This window comes from Nipponia nippon, unplaced genomic scaffold, assembly GCF_047370975.1.
Source record: "Nipponia nippon isolate SJK-2023a ecotype South Korea unplaced genomic scaffold, ASM4737097v1 scaffold_5, whole genome shotgun sequence".
Taxonomy (NCBI): domain Eukaryota; kingdom Metazoa; phylum Chordata; class Aves; order Pelecaniformes; family Threskiornithidae; genus Nipponia; species Nipponia nippon.
The window spans coordinates 65021957-65044406 of NW_028262369.1; the positions used below are offsets into that span (position 1 = coordinate 65021957).

The 22450-nt window shown below is 36.8% G+C and overlaps 1 protein-coding gene across 5 annotated transcripts in view; it reads left to right on the plus strand.

Annotated features, from left to right (window-relative positions):
• The window catches only part of GULP1 (GULP PTB domain containing engulfment adaptor 1), a 163023-nt gene that overhangs the window by 46142 nt on the left and 94431 nt on the right, over positions 1–22450 (plus strand). For 3 of the 5 annotated variants that reach the window (XM_087732540.1, XM_087732538.1, XM_087732543.1), the window contains one exon: positions 8529–8650. The exons of 1 other annotated variant lie outside the window; for it this stretch is intronic. The gene's annotated coding sequence lies outside the window, so the exon portion shown is untranslated. Of the gene's footprint in view, positions 1–8528; positions 8651–18038; positions 18304–22450 lie in introns of all 5 variants that reach the window. One more of the 5 variants, XM_087732539.1, reaches the window with a different exon arrangement.

Sequence of the window (22450 nt, forward strand, 5' to 3'; positions counted from 1 at the left end):
GCATGGTAAGTGTGATACATTCTGGGCTGATTTCCTCTGCCTCTATTTAATTCTGCAGTGGATGCACATGGGCAGTATTTCTGGGTAATGCAAGCAATGCTTTGAACTTGCCAGGATATAGCAGCGGTATGAGAAAACCATCCTTACCAAACGGTAAATCCCACGCTACACAGGGTTACAATATAAACCTTTTTTACAATGAAGAGGGATCCTGTGGGAATAAATTCAGCGCAGCGCAGAACAACTTCAGGGGGCAAAGCTGCTCTGGAAGGCAGAGGTATTTTTACTGTCAGCAAGGAACTCTGACTCTTGGCTTCCTCACACGTTTGAGTCCATAGAAAACAAAGTGGTGTTGCATGAGTCATGTTGAGCAAGAAGCAATACCATAATTACATTTACAGAGGGAAGAGTTCCGAATCCCAGCTCCTAAATCAAGAAGTTTGTGCTTCTTGCTTGCGAAACAACAGCTTCTGAGCCTTTCATTGTTCTCCCTGTCTCATCCCCAGTCAAACTTAAAGGGGAAAGGAGTAAACAGCTGAAGGAAAGATGGTTTGCCTGCTTTTGAGGCTCTCTTGGGAACAGTACCACTAAGATCAGTAACTGAAGTATAAAATGCAGAAAAATTGTATATTGGTGCTCTGTGCATGTATATACACACACAAAATTGTATGTGCTTGTGTGTATACGTGCTCCTTCTAGTCATTCCTCAAAGACACAAAGAAAAGTAATTCACTGCCTTATGCATATTTTTTTTAGTGAGTTAGTGTGCTGATTTATTACTGTTCTTTTGATCTCATGAGACTGTCATGATCTGCTTGAAATTATTTAATCTTGTAGGTGTTTTGGAGCTGGCATGTGGGTGTAGAACTAAAACTTTTCTAAAATCTCCATGTTAATTAAAATATTCTCACAGTCCAGTATTTTGGCTTGGATTTTTTCATGGACACCGTAGACATTTAAAGATTTCTCATCCTGCTTTTTTCTAGCAGAATATAAATATTAGCTGGTCAGTGGATTTTTCTTGTTTCTGTGGCATCTCTTATAATATGCATTAAAGTGTATCATGACAAGCTTTTGCATTTATGTTTGTTTACAAATATATGTATGTATATCTGCAAATCAGTTTATATGAGAATAAAGGGTTTGTATGTGTGTAAAGACTGGCTATTGAAGAAAAACTTGTGTGATCATTTCTCAGATAATGAACTCCAGGATGGCATTGTCTGTTGTAAGGGAGCTATATATTAGTTTTCACAGTAGAACTGTATGGAGTTCTTGTTTGATAACTGTTTTGATTGTTTCTTATAAATATTTTGGAGAAGGTTAAAAGTAAAAAATGAGGTATAGTAGTAAAAGATTTGTATTCATACACAGTACTTACTTATCATACAGCAAAACATATTTTAATTTCTGTCAGCTCCCCCCTGCTTAATTTGCCCTCCAAAATAAATACCAGCTACCAGTAGCTGAAAACTCCTGTGAGTCTCTTTCTAGTTTTTTCAGGAGTGCTTTGCGTACTCATTCAGCTTGGTGCACTCATACTGTTTCCATTCTCCAGGTCAGTAATCGAGGCACAGTTAGCTGACATTTAATGGTCAGATAAGAAATAAGCATAGAACTGTATCTTAACTCTCAAGTCGCTGGTCCGTCTGTTTTTTATGCTTCATCGTTCTTTCATGTTTTTATGAAAATTTCTGTTGTCCAGCACTCCTTCAGCATGTAAATTGTCGTGTTTTCTACATTATTGATTTTTAGTGAGAATAATAGTAGAACAAGCGGAAAACAAATTCATGACATTATCAATAAAAACAAAATATGAAATGTATTGTCCGAAAATAAAATGGGTTCGTTGACTATTTTGTTCATTCTGGCAGTTAGATCAGCCCTCATCACAGCAGTGGAGGCTAGTCAGTGAGTCATAGTTGGCTTGTCTGTGCTGAGCAGAATAATTCAGATTAGCCAGTGACTTGTGCTAGCTGGCTAAAATGCCCCTGTACTCCTTCCCAGTATCTGTAGGGGAGGATGAAGGAATGATCCCTGCCGAGTCCTGCAGCTGCTGACCTGTCAGTGGTGATGCACTGCTTGAATACCTGGTGAGACAAATATTAATGTCCTAAAGACGTTGTGCTCTGACTTGGTTTTAAGCATCCCATGTTAATGTGTTAAAACAATTCATGCTATCAAGAAGCTGTAGGATAAGTAGGATTTTAGACAGATTGCATTTCTTCGGTTTGCCTTTGGTTCTTTAGGGTGCGGTCAGATTTTGGGACTTCTCTGAAATTGTAAGGAGATTTTCCTTGCTCTGGTCAGAGATATTCTAACTGTTATTTGGGCATAAATTAAAACATAGGAATAAAATAGTTATTGCATCCTGTGATAGGGTTGTAAATATTGCTCATTTCTCTAGTCTTAGAGAACTTCAAAATATCCCTGGGATAAATTTCTCTGATACAGAAGAATTAAGCTATATTCTACTTTGATGTTTCTTCCCTGCTTAAGAATGTCTGCATCTTTAGTTTCATCTTTGCAAATACATTCTCGTTTAAAGTGTGAGAAATTACTATGTCTAATCTGGGAATTCAGTTAATCCTTTATATTTTTTTTTCCCTGGTCTTTTCCTTGTATAAAGGACAATGTGATTTTGAACTGTAAAAAGTCAGAGCTCTCCTCCCCTGAGAAGTACCCTAACAACCTGCTCCCTGAATTAATCTTAAGAACTTGGTTTAGTGGATTTTGATTTTTGTACTAATTATTTTGCTCATTTTTATTTCCTTGAAAGCTCTTATGGCCACATCAAAGTTTTGAAAGCTCCCCCCCCCCCAACTGTTTTTAAAGACTGTATGGGAAATATGTTGTTTAGACAACCATAGGACTTGTCAAGAGTTTTCTTTTCAACATGAATGCAGTTGCTGTTACCTAATCCATGTTCTAGCTGCTTCCTTCCTTAATCTGCCATAGCCCATTATTTTATGGCACTACTGTAACGTTTATATTGCAGGGTGGCTTTAATTCTTTTGAGTACCTCAGCTTTGCTTTCCCTTTCTTTTATCACCCACTTTAGAATTTACTTTAGGCCTTTACATGTTAGCATTACGATTTAGTCAAGATGATATCACATTATACCACAGTGCCAAGATTTAAAAATACCCCATATTGTCAGCATTAGTTTATGGGTAAGTAAAGCCAATTGTAATATAAAGTACATAGATACCAAGGTGCTGAGACATAGGAGACTTTTAATCCTATCTGTAGAATAGCAGTTCTTTTTTACATCTGCTGGACCAGAATATCTATAAAAATTATTTTCATGACCACGTAAAATAAGAAGAATGTAAAGTATTTTGTAAAAGAAAGAGTATTAATCACATAGAAATTATGTAAGAATACAATAGGGGATGCATCTATGAACTGAAGAAGACAGGTCCACAGGAATGGGTGTAACCAAAGTTGGAAAGGGGAGTTTAGTTGAGACTATTGGGGGCTGTGGAAACTGTTTTGTTTCATGTGGATTTAAGGTTTGGAAATTTCTTTAAAATAGTATCATCAAGATAAGTGTGTTTGCACTGATTGTGCTGTATGTGTCCACTAGGACAAGTGTGGTTATTCATCCAAGAGTTTTTAAAAAGCAAAGTTTAAATGGTTTGGAACATTTTGCTCTGAGATGATGTCAAGCATACTGTACCTTGCACAGATTTTATAGCCTTGACTAAATGCTGTTTAGTGTCTTCTAAAATTGGCGTAGCTTCCATTAAGCTATAATTATAAAGAGGCATCTTCCCTCTCTTGAAGGTAGAGTACAAACGGAATATTTAGGAAGAACTTATACTACGTACTGGGACTTTTATAATTTGGAATGTATTCTGATAGCTGAGTTTCTTACATGTTATTCCCTTCCCGTGTGTTGGGAATGATGTGGGTAGCATTGACCTGTGCATGATTGCCAAGGCTTTTGACATGTGTAAGTCAAAATTCTTTACAATTTTTATATATAGTGCACTTATGTTTTTATTGTTATTAAGGTAATCAGAAGGTGTAAATGAGGAGAGGCAGAGCTACTCAATGTTACAAATACTGTTTTACTAACTACTTAAAACTGAAGAGCTGCTGCTGTACTCTGAGACAAATTGTTGGCTTCTGTACAAGAACAGACCACAGCAAAGGGACTTCCATGTCTTTCTCTGATAATTCCAGTTTCAGAACCTCTCTGCATGATTTCTGAAATGTCTGTCCCTTGAATAGAGCCAGTGAATTGCCTTAAGTTTCTGCTGCACATCTGAGTCTTTCTGTTGAGACCTGCTTCATAAATATAATTATTAAAATATTGGTTACAGTGACTGCGAACAGTGCAATATGAATGAGTTTCTGAATAACAGTTTGCTGGCAGACAGCTATGTCAATGGCTTCAGGCACTGTAGGATGAACCACAAATAAGCAAAAAAGAGTAAAGTGATTGGGTCAATTATTCCCAATTCCACTGCTCCTTCTGATGCAGCCTTGAATGCTGCTGTACTGAGTGTTGCCTTCCAGAGTGTCCTATGGCCTTTTCCCTTGTTCTGCTTTTACTGTGGAAAGTACAGTTGGAATACCGTTACTGTATAGTTACAAGAAAAAGTACAGAGAGGCAAGGAAAAGTGTTTAAATTTTTTTTTTTTTAATTAAGCAGGGTTTGAATCTCATGAGTGAGCTGTCAATCTAGGTGTGAATGACACTTAAATATGTGTTTCAAACTTGTTTTCTGGGTTGGATCCTGTGTCAGTAGACAGGAAAATGTTAAAGTGGATGCCGTCTTTAAAACCTGAGTTTGCAGAGGGGGGCTGAGGATTTAGAGCTGCTGTCTTCAGGGAGATAGAATGTGCTCAGCCATACAGACTCAAGTAGAGTCACAAAGTCATTACATATGGAATAGGTTAATGGTTTTATCTTCTGTCTGGAATATCAAACATAGTACAGATCTGGAGTAGGAAAAAAAATACATTATTGCAAAAGCTGAAATTACTTCTCTACCTTTCACTTTTTTTTTGAAGAAAAATTTAAGAAACAGAGCATCAGCGTGAGGGTATAGCATTTGCTTGTTGAGTTCAGTATTGTCATGATGATGAAATGGTACAGGATACATTTCACATTAGATCAAGGGAAAAGATCTTTGTATGTTGTAACTCCAGACCATACTCTCTTACACAAATGACCTTCAGCATTTATTATCTTGATATTCCTATAAAGGCATGATAGAAGCAAGTGAAATAGGTGAGCTTGATGTATTGCATAATTACTAAAACTGGCACACATTTTGTTTCGCAGAATAACGAGGCAGTGAAATTATAATGTTGTGGTGCAGTATACAGCCTGTTAGAAAATGTTTCTAATGTATTAGCACTCGGCTTTTATTCTGCTAGTATACTATATCATTAGTCATACTTTCTGGGTCTTTTTTGGACCCAGAGAGGCAAACTAGCAAACAAAATTAATTTTCAGATTTTCTTTTTCAAGTTGTTTTTTTTTTTGTCAAGGGTTGTTTTTTAGAGGACTTATTAATTGTTTCTTAACTAGAGGTTTATATGAAAAATGAGGGAGAAAGTAGTGGTGTTTTTGTACTAATTTGTTGATAAAAAGCCCGTAACGAATGTATGGTATACACAAACACTACAAATCAGCATGTCTGGAGGACATACCCTATTGAGTATTAAAGGATTTAGTTAATGAACTTGCCGAACCACTGGTAATTATTTTGAAGTACATAGATAACTGATACGATCAGCAACTTGCTGGACGAAATTATTTGGAATATTAGTATTCAAAGATAATAAGTTTTGTTGGTAGGTCTGACTTTAGTCCCTAGTAGCATGAATAGAATAAGTAAGCACCTGGTGCAAGGTCCTGAAGCCTTTTCGCCTCCGATTCTGTTCTGCTTCTTGACTAGGAAAATAAAATTAACAAAAAGTGCCTTTACTTAAAATAAACTTTAGTTAAGAATCTAGGTCTAGATTTGAGTAATATTTGATCACGTAGCTAGCTTTCAGTAGAGACAATCAGAGGTTAAAGTTTAATATGGGCTTAACTTTCTTATTGAATCGAGATCACAGTGAAAACTTCAGAATTTCACTTGCATAAATATCAAGTGCATGTGTGATGGTATAAAGTCTTAGATATGACAAAAATAAAAAAGGATAGTTCAGACAATCACTCAATATCAAGTTTGTCATCTGTTTTATTGCTGTTTCTTCTTGTGTTTCTATGAAGATACAAGGGTGATCTAGTGATAAGAATTAGGTGCTTGATAAGGAATGGAATACTTATAAATAATCCTTTTAAACATAACAGAATATTGTAGTAATCTTGAAAATAACAGCCCCTCAGCTGAGTAACCCTGACAATCTATTCCCGTTTCAATAGATTCTGAGCCAGTTACTGAAATTTGACTTGAATGAAATAAGGACATACAGGCTAAAGAAAACAGAATATATGAAAACAAATAGACAAGTATGGTTGAAAAGACAAACCAAGCCAAAACCCAAATAACTTTATTTTGAATAACAGGGAGAGACCTAGCAATAAAGCTACTTCAGCCATGAGGAACAATTGAGAGTATATGACTCAAACAAAGCTGCTTAGAGTCTTGGGGGGAGATAAAGGTTGCCATCCTTGTAAATTAGCTGAATCACTGAAAAGACTGAATACCCTAGATGTTCAGCATAATCAAGAACTTCCTTTGTTGACTTATTTTCACTTTTGTACCTTAATTTACAATTTCACCGTGAAGAATACATCCTGTATTTGCTATATATTTTTCTTTAAATTTCCCGAGATGATACATCTAGTATCTTCAGTACCTCAGGTAATGGCAACAAGCGCAAGGTGTGTTTGTTTCTTTGGAAGCAAAAAATCCAGACTTTATGCAGCCTAGGGTAATTTAGGTATGTTATCTCCAACAGGCTGCAGAGAGCTAATACCAGTGTAATAACCAATGTAAACCTCTCCCGAGTACCTTGTGAGTAGGTTTCTAGTTCTGATAAATTGGTATAGCTGTGGCTGTTACTATCAAGTAGCAGACCTTAGTAACCCTTTGCAGCTTCAGTAGGTGTTAACAAGGCCCTTCAAGAAAGGGTAAGTTGAGAAAAGGACACCAGTGAAACTGGATGATGCTATCCTGTTGAGCTATATGATGAAAGAACAGGGTTTTTTTTAATTGTATCACCTATTTATTCATTTTAGTGGAGTAAATATCAAGCTGTAATTATTTTTGGGCTCTGTGCTGTAGCTGAAAAGCCTTTGACATTTGTGCTTCTCCAATTTGTAATTGAGAAATGATTTTAAAATCCTTGAATGCAAGAGCTTTGCAGTTCTTGAATGTAAAAAAAAAAATTATAAATCAAATTGGAGGGAGTTGTCAGATAAGGTGCTAGAGGCACTGCTGTCACCTGATGTTACTTGCCACCTTGACTAATGACTTAAGAAAAAGGGAAAACATAATTAATTGGATTGATTTAGGTGAAACTCAGTTGAGAACTAGTGAAAAAAAACTGTGAAAGAGGAATCAAGTAGAGAAACAAGAAACGAAGGTAAAGAAATAGTATGAGTTCATATTCCTCGCAAAGTTCATTTTTACACTAAGGCAGCAGAAGATAGACCAATGAAAGGAATGTCTGTATAGAAGATGTAGAGTCATTTATTCATTTCATGGATCAGGGAAGTAATATTCCCTTGCTGATTAGGTAAAATTCTAGGTCTTGATACCTGAAAGTTAACAGATCCAAGGGGATTGAATGGAATAGTATAACTAAGCATCTCAGAGTGCATCATCAAAAATATCAAGATTTAAATTGCTATGGCTTACCCAAACATTCAATAAAGAAGGTAAGAGTATTTTAAAATGCTCTGTAAGTATCTTGAAATGGAGAACATCAAGGAGTGAAGGCCAGGGTCGTTACTTAGGAGGGACAAGGTCACACACTGCTCTCTGGTAAAACCAGAAGCAGGGCAAGAGCAGACTTCTTTGGCTCCTGGTTCTGCAGGAGAGTGGATTGAACTTCCTTATGTTGAAACAAGATGTGGTACCATTTCTACAGACACATTTCCTAGCATCTGTGGGTGTGCAGTATTCTCTTTTTTTTTTTTTTTTTTTTTTAATTTTTGTTATGAGACTACGAATCAACTTTTCCTTGAAGGAACAGGATTTTGGTCTAATGCTGCATGCAATGTGCATCTCGTATTTAGAGGAATTAAATTAATAAATGGTCAAGCTACTGTTCTGTGTGTTAAATGGTTATTTTGTCAGCGTAGGGCAGTTCTGGATAAGGAAATTATGGGGAAAATATTTGAATTGGAATTCCTATTTGAAAATACATTTCTATTGCTCCCAGCATTTTAGTCTGTTTTAGACCTTTCCAGAAGAATTCTATTAAAAAGATTGTGTGAAATATATTTCCATTAAGCTGTTCACACTAAATTTCTTAAAATAAGAAAATAATTTCTATGCTTTAATGATACACTAGTTCACAACTAATATCTGTCATTGTTTCTTTTTATTCTAGTACATGAGAAACTATTGAAGCAGCAGTAACAAAGGTTCAGAAATATTGACAAATGAGTGATCTATTCCACAAGAGAATTAGTGTCTGCTCTGTACCTTGGCAAGAAATTTGAATGCAGAAGGGTAAGCTGTTTTTAATTGTTGCTATGAACTGCTTTACAGAAGAGGATTATGCAAATATTTTAATTTTTCCTCGTTGAGTAGAGGGTTTTTTTTTAAGACTGGAATGAATTATTCAAATTATTTTTTTTTGTTTCCTTTCCATTTAAAGTGCTTGTAACAAATCCAAAAGGCTAAGTTTATAGACTTTTCGGAGGTTAGAGAGGTGTTCCTGTCCATTTCCCCTATTAAACAGTACCCTTGACATGAAGTCAACTGCTGAGTGTATGGCGGGACCAAGTTGTTGACCCAAAGCTCTCACAGTCTAAGTAACTGTGTTTCCACTAACCCTGTTGTTGAGAGAGAGATTAATGCTTGTTGGCATGACTATCACAAATTGGCTTTTCCTTGCTCTTTTTTTTTTGTTGTTGTTGCTTTTTTCTATGTTCCTCCCTTCTCCACACCTGATAACTCAGTGCTTAGATTGAAAACACTGCTACAGTCCACTGAAGCTGCAGTCTCCTTGCTTCTCTTCAATGTAGAGAGAAAGGCTTGTCTGGATAAAGGAAAGACAGCAGCTGTGAAGTTTCCACAGATTTATTGGAAAAAAGGCAAAATTTGGGGACTTAAAATGCTATAGATAAGAGTTGATTTGTGGAAGTGGTTGTGATACACTTCTCAAAAACATTAAAACATTAAATAAAGCTGGATGTTTTCTAAGTGTGGGTGGAGAACTAGGAGCCTCTGGAAAACAATGTTTTGTTTAGCTTAGTGAAGGGAAGGGAAGCTAAAACTATATAGCAAATTTTTATCCTTTTGATGTCTATGTAAGCAAAAGTATTTGTTTAGCAATCTAAGGGTTGACAAAAACTTTCTCTAGGCTTGCTTATTTCAGCTGCAGCAATGTGCTTTAGAGCAAGTGCATATCGCCACATTTGACTGTAAATCCAAAAATCCATTTGAAATACCTCTGAGAAAGAGTAGAGCTAAAGTCGGATTAGGCTGAGTCAGTCTGTTGATGCTGCTGGCTTTCCCAAAGGTTATCTTTAATCTGGCACCAAGGTGGCTATTGCTATGATATTATAGCCTCTTCAAAGTACTTGCATGATTTTGTTACTTCTCAAAAACAGATCACTAGTCTCCAGTTCCCTTCTGACCTCCCTTTTGTATCTTGATGTCCTCAACATAGGTGGTATGCAAATACTGTATTTCAACTAAATGTTCCTTGGATTTGGAATTATTGGTATGGCATTGTCTTGTAGGATGACCAAGGATGACTTCAGTTACTGCTGATTTTCAGGAAGTCAGTGTGTATGTTTTATGATTTCATGCTATTACTCCCCAATTCCATCTCAGACAGGTCCTATGGTTCTCCTTTCCTGGATGACTGGGATGAAGGGCTGTCATTCTTGACTTTCTTTCTACAATAAAACAATAGGTATACCAGCCCTTTCTCTACTTAGGCAGAAGTTCCTTGTTGAATGATCTTTCTCATGGGGCAGATGGGAGCTTAGACAAAAAAAAAAGGGGGGGAGGTGAAGAGAAATAATAATTTAAAAAAAATCAAAGCTTACCATTTGCAAAAGGCTGTTGTAGCCTGGGAACAAATGGGAAGAGACAGATTCTGTCTTTCTGACAACAGCAACCCAAAATCTCTCCCATGTGTGTATGGGATTCTCCTTTTATCTCTGCACTTGAAAAAGACTACCTAATGGGTCTCTCCTGCCACAGGATGAGGCAAAGCCAGACCCATTGGTGAAAAATATTGTTGATAAGACTCATTATCAGTCTAAAACATGGAATCATTTTGTAGATGTAGACTTACTTGAAACAGATTTAAGATGCTTAGATACAAATTCTTTTGCTGATTTGCAAGCAGGCTTATGTAGTATTTGGAACTCTGGAATTTAAAGACAAAGCTGGTTTTATGTGCAAAGTCCTTTATTTTAAGAACACTGAATCCTTGGGCTTTTAAAAGTGTGTGTGTACTTTTAGCATCCATCACTTACTGACTAAATGAAGAAAGTAGCATTGCAAGGTTACAGCAGAAATTACATGGAAAATGCATAGACCCGCACACAGAAATCTTTAGGGCCAGGATTAATCGTTGGCATTATCAGAATCAGATGTTGACCAGTGATGGGATCTAACAACTCCAAAATGGTGAACGTGTTCTCATTTCACTGTAGTGAAGTTAAAAGAAATGTTTCAACTCCCTATGTTATTTTGCAGAGGGTTAAAATTTATTTTTACTGCAGCAGTAATGTACTGCAGTAGTAAATGGTAGGAAGTTCTAGCATGCGTGACCTGGTTCAGCTGGATAACACTATTGATTTTTTTTTTTTTTTTTTCAGTGCCCCTGCTTTAGTTAATTTTAACTTCATTTTCTGATTCTTGATTAGCTCAGTGGTAAGTTGTCATTACAGCATTCGACTCCCTAAGGACATGATCTATAAGGCAGATTTTTCCAGTGGAGGGTCATGATTCAGCTAATTTACACATAATTTAAACAGCAGTTGACCTAATACCCTGAAGTGGAATTTGAGATACTTGGAAGTCCAAGAGTGTAATACCATAAATGAGTGTTTTTGTTAAGTACTCTTTAGAGACCTGCAGGAGGGGCCAGTGGGACACATAATGCCCCTTGTGTTTTTTTCAATAGGCATGTGAAGTTAAAATCTCAAGGAAGATTAAGAAAGCAGTTGCACTTAATGCAGAATTGCCGTTTAACATTTCATTGGAAAAGCTTTGTTTCATCAAAGTTGCTATAATATTTGTTTGCCCAGACTCTGTATCTGGATTTATATTTTAATGGCCTGTTCAAATAAATGAGCATAATAAAAATGTCTTCATGCGGTTAGAGCCAGCTAATGAACTCTGACTTTTGCATTTCCTCATGTTTTACATTGCTTGTAAGTTTAGTACTGAGCTACATCTAGTTACTTAAAGTAATTTTTATAAGATACAGAGAATTTGTCTCCATGTCAGCATCTAAATGGTTTTGTCAAGCAGAGCTGGTGTCTCAGAATGCTGTATAGTGGCAAATTGAGGATAAACGAATTGGATTCGTGTCTTTCCTGACTATTTTTGGCACAGCCCCTCTGTGGACGAAGTGTGACTGTCACTTCACCCGAGAAAAGATTGTTATTTACTGAAAGATTTTCTGTGTACATTAATGCTGTGATTTCCAGTTCAATACCACAGTACAAGCCAGTGTGGAACTTGACAGAGACGATCCTGCTCTTCTTCCACTTTCTAGTGCTTATTGTCAGCCCTTACTTTTTGTTGACACGTCGTAGGAGAAAACTTCAACACAGTGTTTTGGTTTTGTTGGTGTGTTTTGGTTTGGGGTGGGTTTTTTTTTTTCTTTCCCCTGCCCACTTCCCTGACAGAGTTGGCTATGCAGGAGTGCTTGTGCCAGTGCAGGAGAAGGGCAGCGTAAGTGGGAGTGTTTGGGGATAGAAGGCAGTGAGGAGCGCAACCGCTCCAAAAGTGCGTTAAGTCAAATGTAAAACTATTTACAGGACTAATGATAGTGTAACATTAGAGCTAAATGTGTTTGAATGGCTATGTTTCTGTGAAGTAGTTTTCAGCAAGCTAGATAGTGAGTAGTGAAAGTGCATTAGTAAAGTTTCTGAAAGAATCAGAAGCTACTGTCTAGATTGTTTTATAAGTAGCTGTACTTTAATGTGATTAAGTCAAAACTGTACAAAACATTATCTCATAGGGTGATAACTAAGTTGATGGGTCATGGTTTGGATCTTTGTGTTTTAATAAGTAATAATAAACCACGTATAACTAACAAATGTATACATTTAAAAGATTTTTTTCCCTTAAAGCAATTAAAACCATTTTTGTATTTGTACGGTGTTCTAAGTGTGAGTAAAGTATACTAAGATGGTGTTCCAATAGGAGGGCGGAGTTATGTACACAATCTGTTTTTTGAAAATTCTTCCTATAGATCTTTAGGCCTACAAGAAATGCAGTGAAATGTAGTCTTAATTGCAAGGTGTTTGCCTGATTGGGATTGGGGGGGGGGCTGGGGGGCTTGTGTGTTGATTTTCCTGTTTTTAGGAGACATAAGAGGTTTCAGTGTACCAGTAAAAATCTGTGTGCTCGGTATTGTTGACCATGATCTGCTTATTTAAAGCTCCGGTTCTGTCCTTCATTATTTCTGCCAAGCTGCCACCATACCTCCCGTCTGTCTGCTGCTGGATCTCTGCTTCCCCTTCCAAACAGCTAGACTGGTTTTATCACTGCTTTTTCTTGGTTCCCTTTATTGCCTGTGGTACTGGCAAGGAGCCAACCAAGGCTGCAGCCAAGTGATTCAAAATGTAAAATTGCTTCCAGGTCTGTTTCAAGGTATTACCTTGAGCTTCTTACAATCACCTATATTACAGGCTTCCTGCCATTTGGGAGAAAGTCACTCCTTTTTAGGGGGCCATTAAACTTTTGAAAGTTTACAGGTGGTGAAGATTCCGCCACATTTCTAATTAAATTCTTCTTTATAGGCAATTATCCTTTTTTAACCTGCTTCTAGGTTGCATTATTTTTATTTTTAGTTCAGCATTAGGCTTTAGCATCTCTGAAAGTCAAGCAGTTATGTAATTTTAAAACTTCTTGCAGTGTTATTAAAATAAGTGGGTGCATTGCAGTGCCTTTTGGCATAATGTTTAAAGTCAAACCCTAATTACCCTTTAGTTTAAGGTATGTTTGAGACATGTAATACTAGCTGCTTTATCCCTGTTAATTTAAATACTCATAAGAACTGAGGACTTGCCTATAGAAAAAAGGGGTTCATCAGTACCAAGATCTGCTCTGTCATTCAGAAGTGTCAGCAGCCAGGGAACCTACTTGATGCAGCTGATTAAGTTCTTTGAAGCTCTGCTGCATCAGTGCTCCAGTCTTTACAATGTGCTGTAATCTATCAGAATAGCCTGATTGACTTTATGCAGGACACAAGGAATGAAATGGTGTCTCAACCACTCTTCAGCGTGACAGGTGGAGATTAGGTGTGTCTTAACTGGTTTCCAAAAAGGCTATCAACAGCTTGAATACATGTAATCTGTGTTTAAAAAAAGGAAACAAACAAAAACTTAATGGATTTTGTTCTTGCATTTGTGATTCCAGTCGCCCGCCCCAAACCACAAATATTGCTCAAACTGTGTTTGGAAGAAACCCCCATGTCTGTAGTTTGCCCATTCACTATCTAAATGCTTAGTTGGGTTAATGATGTTCTGCTGTTGAAATTTCTCCTTAAAACTACTTGCTTCCTTCCTTTACTTACCTACGAAAAATGTGACATCTGGCCTTATTACGTAATGGCTATCCCATTCTGCATTTATAGAGGTACACTTTTTACTATGAGTAAACAGATGAATCAAAGTATCAGAGGTCAACTCAAATGGTTTTATGAGACAACTCTCTAGTATGGTTTATTCTTTGTAGTAGAGATGTAGACAGAGAAGTTACACAGCCCTCCTCTATCTAACCCTCAATCCTGTTTTTAAATGGAAGTCTGTTCTTTCCATACTTTTGAGTCATGGTAAAGCATTAAATTAAAAACCAGTCAATCCATCTGTGGTAAGCAGCTCAGTGGCTTTGCACAGCAGATACTTATTTGTTAGGTAATTTTTTTTTATCTGACACCTGTTACATGACATGTGAAACTGAAAAAGACTTCATTCTAAATGTCCAAATGCAATCTGTTGCTACTGCTAATTTTCATTTATTTTTAAGATCTCTCTCCCTAAAGTTAACATTCCTAACAAGTATGAAGGATTTTGTATTTTTTGTATGTCCTCCTGGAGTGAAAAGATCAACTGCAATATTTTTTTGGCTGTTCTTGAGACAGGGAATTACATTTCACATCTCAATGGCTACGGATTTAGCATGAAAACATGTAATATTCTTGTTAAGAATCAAGGTACTGTATTGTAATTCATGTTGTATTTTATTTTCTCATTGTTTATATATTTGGTTTTCTATTTATAAATCACTGCCTGTAATTCAGTTCCAGAACTGGAAAACTTGTAGATTTGTTTATCACGTTAATCTAAGTTACGAGGCTGTTTGATTCTGGCCTTTTACAGACAGAAGTACCATAGCTAAATTAGAAAAGGTTAATAATAACATAAACATAAAATTAGTAAAGTGCCTTTCCCCCCCCATTTGGATTACTTCCTTTTTGTAGTAAGTTGCCGCTTCCTTTTCATCCTCACCTTTAACTGTGTTGTACCACAGAACTGGGAAGACTGGAGCTACCCAAAGTGTGTTCAAGGTCCTAGGTGTATTATAAGCGATGTTTCCATAGTTCTCTAACCTTATTTCCTGATTTTCTTAACTTTTTTGGTAATTGGGACACTTTCACTTGCTGCTGGAATGGAAGTACAAAGACCAACTAGGCTTACAAATGTTTGAAAAACAATGTGAGCAAAGATGTTGCTTTGCCTAAATATTGTCTAGACTGTAAATGACAGTCTCATTCACAATATTTTGAGGGGTTTTATGTAAGTCTCTGACAGCTCAACTTGATACATGATTTAGCGGTTGATAAAAACTTACCTAATTGGCTCACTAGACATGTATACAATTTAAAACACGTCTTTTGCATTTTTAAGTGACTATGGAATTTAAGATAGAGACAAAAAAATCCAAACAAAAGAGATTTCTGAATAAATGTAATTGAATCTTGCTAGATTTAAACCAAAATCTACTTTAACAGACAAGAACATTTAAATTTTGGTCTATTTACAAAAAAAAAATCAAATTAAAGAAAATCAGACCTGGATAGCCAAACAGGTCATGTTTCAATGATGCAGAAAAACAGAAAATAAAGGCCCACTGTATTACTGTTTTTAACACTAGAGTGTTTTTTTGAAAAATTATTAAAGTCCTCCTATGAAGTTTGTAGCCTCTAAAATAAAAGTGGTTTTAAGAAACTTCAAAAAATTAGAAACATGAAGATTAACTTACCATATTTTAAATTCATTTTTTAACTTCTGCTGATCTGGGATTCATGGTTGTGTGGTGATAAGTAGGGATTCTGTCACAGGTCCTCTTCCACGTGCTGCCTCATCCTTTCCTCTTCAAGAATGTTTTATTTTTCTGGATGATTTTAATCCTTTTTGCAGACTTACTGCCCTGAAAGTAACTCTCAGGCATGTCCATTATCATGTGTTTACTCTGCCATACTGGGACATTAATATGTAAGACTCTTAAAAAGCGTATATGCCTGACTGCCCCTCTGCCTTTGGCAGTAGTCGTGTCAGCAGCTCAGAGCTGAGGTGGCAGCCCTAAGGGGTGGGTGCTGTTATAGGATGATCTATGAAGAGTACTCTGTTACCTTTGAATAAATGACACAGCTCAGTGCTTTGCAGTTTTTTATCGCTAAGGCACTATGTATTTTGTGAATTGTCATTCATACACTCTTTCAACAGATTCCTGAACAACAATATTCAGCTAAAACTGCCAGTCTTAAGACTTTTAGTTTATTCCTCCCTTCTGCCGAGTTGTTCAAAATTAAAACTTGCATCTGAGTATTCTTCTACGCCTCTGATTGTTTTACTTTGTGGGTGTTCTCTACAAAACACTGAGCATGTTTCCAGGTCTCTGGTTCCCAGCACCTGATTCTGTGCATTTTTTTTAATATATGCTTTTAAATATGGTCTCTCCAGTGTGTTCTATCCTTTACTGCCAAATGGTGGGAGAAGTGTGTTCTCCTGAGTATCAGGTTCTGTATCTTTGCTCTCCCATCTATAAAATGTAACTCTGACCTATGAAGTTGTCAAGCCCTTATTATGTGATTAAAGAAGGTGTCAAATACTATGATAATGGCAGCTATATGGATATTTAAGAAGAACAGATAGCCAAGCGAGGTGATTTCCTAGTAATTCAATTGCCATTGAGCTTAGACAAATGAATTACTGCAGTTTAGTGAATTTCTGTTAATCAGATAAGCCCTGTTAATTGTGCAGATATGGCTCATGACAAGTACAAAATAAAACACAGTATTTTAACCTTGAGTGAAGGTAGTAATTTGTTAGTGTTTCAACTTGGCTGCATGACTTAAAAAAAGGCAAATTTAAAGGCAAGTTTCTATTTCTTTATTTCTTTGGTTTGGGGAGTTGTGGATCTCGTTGCTCCTAAAAATACTCCAGACTGATAATGTGATAAAGCTGACTTTGTGCTTGGAAATATCACAAAATTGTATTGTCATACAACTTGGACTGTGCTAAAGTCTAACATAGAGTTTAGTGGTGGATATCGCAAAGCATTTGAGCTATGTTCTTGGCCTTTACAGTGATATTTTGTACTCAAATTTTGGTGCTACAGGGTAGGTATCTTTTCAACAGCAGAAATGCAGCTTATTAATCCTTGCTGAAGAGGAAGATGCAGAGTTCTCTGATGGCTTGTAGTCTATTGAATAAAGCTAATTCTCAAAATTGACTTTTTTGACAGGGGTAAGATAGCAATGTTGGCTAGCAACTTTCCATTTATCCCTGATGAAATTCTATACAATCTGATTACTGACTTTTTGAGTCTAGAAAAAGTACCATTTTGAAACTGGTACAATACAGATAAGTAAAAAGAAGTATCAAAGGGTGGTTCTTTGGGTAAAAAAAAAAAATCATTTTGACTTTGGGATGAAAAGTGCAGATCTTCTAATGGAGTGAACTACCAATTTAATAACTTTGATCAACACATTGTAAGGGAGTAGTCACAAAACAGGCAAATCAATAGATGTAAATGTCACAAGTGAGGTTGTTCATCACCCTGAGCAAAGCAAAGATTTGGTTTCACGTGAATGAATCTATTCAGTGCTGGAGACTGTGGACAAAATGCCAGAATGCAGATGTATTAAAAAAAAAAATCAGATCTCTTTAATGTGAGTTGTGGGGTAGAGTTGAAAGTGATATGTGGATGAGAATTCATGGCAAAAATGCTTACCTCATGCAGACCACCCTAGGGAAGATGCATAGGAAAGTTTTACTGGTTTTGTGTGCATTTTTTCCCTTTTGCTTTAACCAGAAAGGGGGGGGGGGGGGGGGGGAACAAAAACAAAACAAAACAAAACAAAAACCAAAACGTGAAAAGCAAATACTATCCTTTTGGTGGGAAGCTATGTAACAGTGCAGACCTTTATTTGTACCAGGCATTTAGACCAGTCCTGCAACATCTTAAGACTGCAAACATTTTAAATAATATAGTGGCAAAGTATCTGAAGACAAGATCTCCCCTTAGTATCATGAAATAGCAATAAAAAGACAAATAACCTGAAGTCACTATACTGAATGCAAATAGCAACAAATAGCTGAAGAAAATAGTATGGTAAGTGTATGATTATTTCCTAAATCAGATAGTTGAGCAGAATTCAAGGTGTGGTGGTGAATTTCTCCCCCTTTTATTCCAGGCACTTGAAAGGAGAAACTCCTTGGATATAGATTACTTAAATGAAAAGTAAGAGTATAATTTGGCAAAGAACTTGCTCAAGTGAACTATCCTATATTCATCAGAGCAACAGCAAGATGCATGAGATGCCAACAATATCAAAAGGATTTATTAAGCTTGGATGGCCAGCTAGGACCATTTGAAAGACAGAATACCTACTGCTGTGAAGGATCCCAAAAGCATAGTGAGGAGAGTGGGCTCACTGTAGAGCTTCCCTGGAATCCATGGTGAGTGCCACGAATGTGTACAAAGTTAGTGACTCACAGTATTACCATGGGCACAGTAATCCTTACCTTGGGAGAGTGGGGGAACAGGTAGGGGTGTTATCCATCCCCTTTTGTTGATCTTAGCTGTGTTATTGGTCATAACATGAGGAATGGGGCCATAAAATTTGTGAAAGTTGGCACCCTGTCATGTTTGTAGTTCCACTTTTTTATTCCTTTCTGCTTTGAAACGTCCACTTAGCTATCAGTTAATGAAATACCAGTGAGTTTTTCTGTTTGAAAAGTTATATTGTGGTTCTGTAGCAATGTTATGCTCCCTGTAAATTAAAGAGGAACTATTAAGCTTGCTGTAAAAATTTTTCAAGAAAATATCTTCATTTTAATGTGCTGAATAACTGCTAGAAAATATCTTCAGTTTAGAGAAATCCTTAAGCAGTGAAACTCAGAAGTCCTGGGTTTTACTGCAGCTGTCAAATTCTTTCAGTGATGTTGGGCGGCCATGTATTGTCTCTCTGGCTTAATTTATGCATCTACAAGATGGAATGATAATAATCTCCTAGGAGTACTTGTAAACTTTACTTAATGTCAATGGGTGCTTCTACATCCTTTGTTGAAAGATTTCATAAACGCTAAGTAGCATTATGGGAGAGGAAGCAGCTTCCCCAGTATTAACAAGCAACTACCTTCTTTTGTTATACCAGTTTTAGCTCCAGCATTACTTTGGCACACAAAAAAGAAATAATAATTTTGCTTATTAGTTCTGACTTATTTATATTTTTTTTCCCCTGGGGAAGGGGGCATGGAGGTGGCTTATGAAACTCTCCAGAGAATTTGAAGGAAATTCAGGGGTAGGTTCATTTGTTTTAGTTTAGATTACTTTCAAATCACATTTTTCCTTCTGGCTGCTTATTAAGTCTTGCTGTTTGGTTATGTATATGTATTGTAAATTAAGACTGCAAAATACATTTTGTTTCCCATTGGCTTGATTCCAACGACATTTTAAAAGCTAATAGCTACTAACTGGTGTAGACTCTAGTTTGGGTGTTAAAGCCATTTAGATTTCAGTGGCAGCATGTTGAGGTTTTATTACTTGAAAAGAATTCTTATACTGTGAGTTTCAGCAATATTCTTCTTCTGAAGGAGCCACAAAGCGTGAAGAATATTTTAATTTGGCTCCTATAGTAGTTATGCTCTTGTTGCTTCTGATTTTAATGGAGTTTTAAAACATTGGTGGTATTAATACTTCTTGTGCTTTCTTTAAGAAATCAGAGTCTGGTTATGATAAAGGACAGTTTCTGGAAGGCTCAACACACAGAACTAAACCTTTTTTGAAAAGTATCACTGACTTGTGACCAGCAAGGTGTGCTTTTGAAAATCCAGTTAGCAGAGAGACACATTCTTGGATGAAATAGAAAGGTGAGACTAATTTTGCGCAGTCAGTCATAAAGTTTGAGTTTTGCTCACAGTCATAAATAAAGTGAAGAAAAAGGAGCGTAGAGGTTTGGCAGAGTGATTGGGAACTTCTGTCCACAAATACACTGTAGTACTTAATGTCTCCATTACTCCCAGCTTACAACAATACTTCCTCTTCAGTTCCTTTTCAGCTTATCAATGCATGTAAGTAATTCCACACGTAATTTTGTCTCCTAGCTGAAATAATGCTTTATGCTTTCAGTTTTCAAGGTAACTGCTAATAAGTAATTTTGTTTTTCATCTCTGCCCCCCCCAACCATAACGGAACTATTTTTTCTTCGTATTTTTTTCTTATGTATAAAGAAATTTGTGTTGTGGTTTACATCACTGTTGTTGAAATACTGATTTCTTTCTTTGAGAAGTACAGTTTTTCTCAAGAGTGACCCACATGCTGTTGTTCTCCAACAGCTACTTGAATTTTTTTTGTTTTTAAAGGCAGCATCAAAGATGTTTGTAAGAATTCAGTAGCAGTCCTTTTTGTCTGCATGCCATCAGTGAGCCAGTTTAGAGCGCACATCTATGCATGTACATATATATTCACGTCATTTCCAAAGAATGAGCTTTGCCTGAGTCTTCTTGCATAAGTTTTCCATTAAAACAGAATGGGTTTTGAAAAACTGCAGAAAACTGTAGCTAAAGATGTGGTGTGTTTCTGAGCAGGATTTTTATAGCACTGGGCTGTAATGACTGTTCCCTGTTACAGAAATTTTCATATGTTGCTGCATTTCTCAATTATTACCTTTGTGCTCTTTTTTTTTTTTTACAAAACTTGAAAACTGCAGTAGAAGCAAGACTGTTTAAGATTGTAATTTCACACAAGTTTGTTGTTTTTCAGTACTCCTAGCTATTTCTTTTGAAATGAACTTCTGCGAAATACATAAAGACCAGTAGAGATGCTCAGCTCTCTCTTGTATAGTTGATTCTTTGATTGTGTAACACCATTAAAGTGTTTTGGAAAAGCAATATTCAAGAAGTGTTTGTGAAGTTGTGTTTGTATATGAATTCAAAACATTGAGTAATTTAATTTTGATTAGTGACTACCAGTATTTTTTGTATGTAATTGTCCTGGAAGTAACTTAAGTAGTCTGAATAGTTATGCGTGATTCATAAAATGGGCAATGTCAATGAATGTTGTTGGGGGAAGGAGGAGGAGAGAGTAGCATGTAGTTTGGTGTAACATTTGAATATAGGGTGCAGATTTATATTGACGGTTACAATTTTGTTTCACCAACTGGCTCCTGTGTTTGGTTTCTGAAAGCAGCATTTTCTCAAGTGTAGTAGAGAGTCATTTCATGTTCTGTGGTTTTCTATGGTTTTCTTCTCTCAAAATAGTGTCTGGTGATAACTACCTAGGAGAAGATTCTCTATGAATACATGTTACAATGATCTCATGAAAGAGTATGTGCATGCTGGTGGAGTTTTGCGCCTCACACAGGAGGACAGCTGGTAGCCCCTGAGAGCTGTGCTTTCCAAGGAAGTCAGCACTGGATATTCAGATGCTTGGAGCTGACTGGTAGGGACAGATGTTAAATGTGTGAATATAGTTTAAGTGCAATTAACTTGCAGTCTTCAGCTGCATGAATATATTTGAAAATCTGGTTTAAATGGGGTCATATTTGATACACTGTGAATCCATACACTGAGTTCTTGAAACCTTGGTAGCAAAGCTTAAATTTCTGAAAGAACTGAGGTGCTGTGAAACTCTCGTGGTTTTGCTTCAGTGTTTATGAATGTAGTCACTGTACCCAAAGCCATAGACCAGAATTGGTAGCTAAGATCTGTATAGAAAGAAAGGGAAAATAAATGCCTGGCATAGGCATTTAAGCCATTCAATAGTAAACTTTCAGGCAGGTGTCCGTTTCCAGTTTTTAAACACTGTTCTTTTGAAGTTTGGGTTTTTCTTTTTTTTCTTTTTTTTTTCCTCTCCCCCAGTTTTCAAGAGAAAAGCCTAAAAACTGCTTTCTTTGAAAACATGGCAGGTGGTGGTATCTACTTTTTACATCCCGCTCCTTTTACATCCAGTAGTTTGGTTATGGGATCAGTCACTGAATCTGCTGTTAGCACTTGTCCGAATTTTCTTCGTATGCTTAGGAGGATGACCTATATTTATTTCTCTCCTCTGGTTCTGGGGGTTCAGCACAGAATGGTGTATACCTGGGGAGTGAGTTGCTATGCATAGGGGTTTAAGGATCATTGTCTAAGTATCATATGCTTGTAAAGGACAGAAGACACTCTTTCATCCCCAGATATTGGATACGCCTCACTGAGGGCTTTTCTATGGACAGTTTGTCGTGGTTTAACGCCAGCCAGCAACTGAGCACCACACAACTGCTCGCTCACTCCCCCACAATGGGATAGGGGAGAGAATCAGAAGAGTGAAAGTGAGAAAACTCGTGGGTTGAGATAAAGACAGTTTAATAAGTAAAGCAAAAGCCGTGCATGCAACCAAAGCAAAACAAAGAATTCATTCGTTACTTCCCATTGGCAGGCAGGTATTCAGCCATCTCCAGGAAAGCAGGGCTCCATCACGTGTAACAGTTACTTGGGAAGACAAATGCTATCACTCCAAAGGTCCCCTCCTTCCTTCTGCTTCCTCCAGCTTTATATGCTGAGCATGATGTCATATGCTATGGAATATCCCTTTGGTCAGCTGGGATCAGCTGCCCCAGCTGTGTCC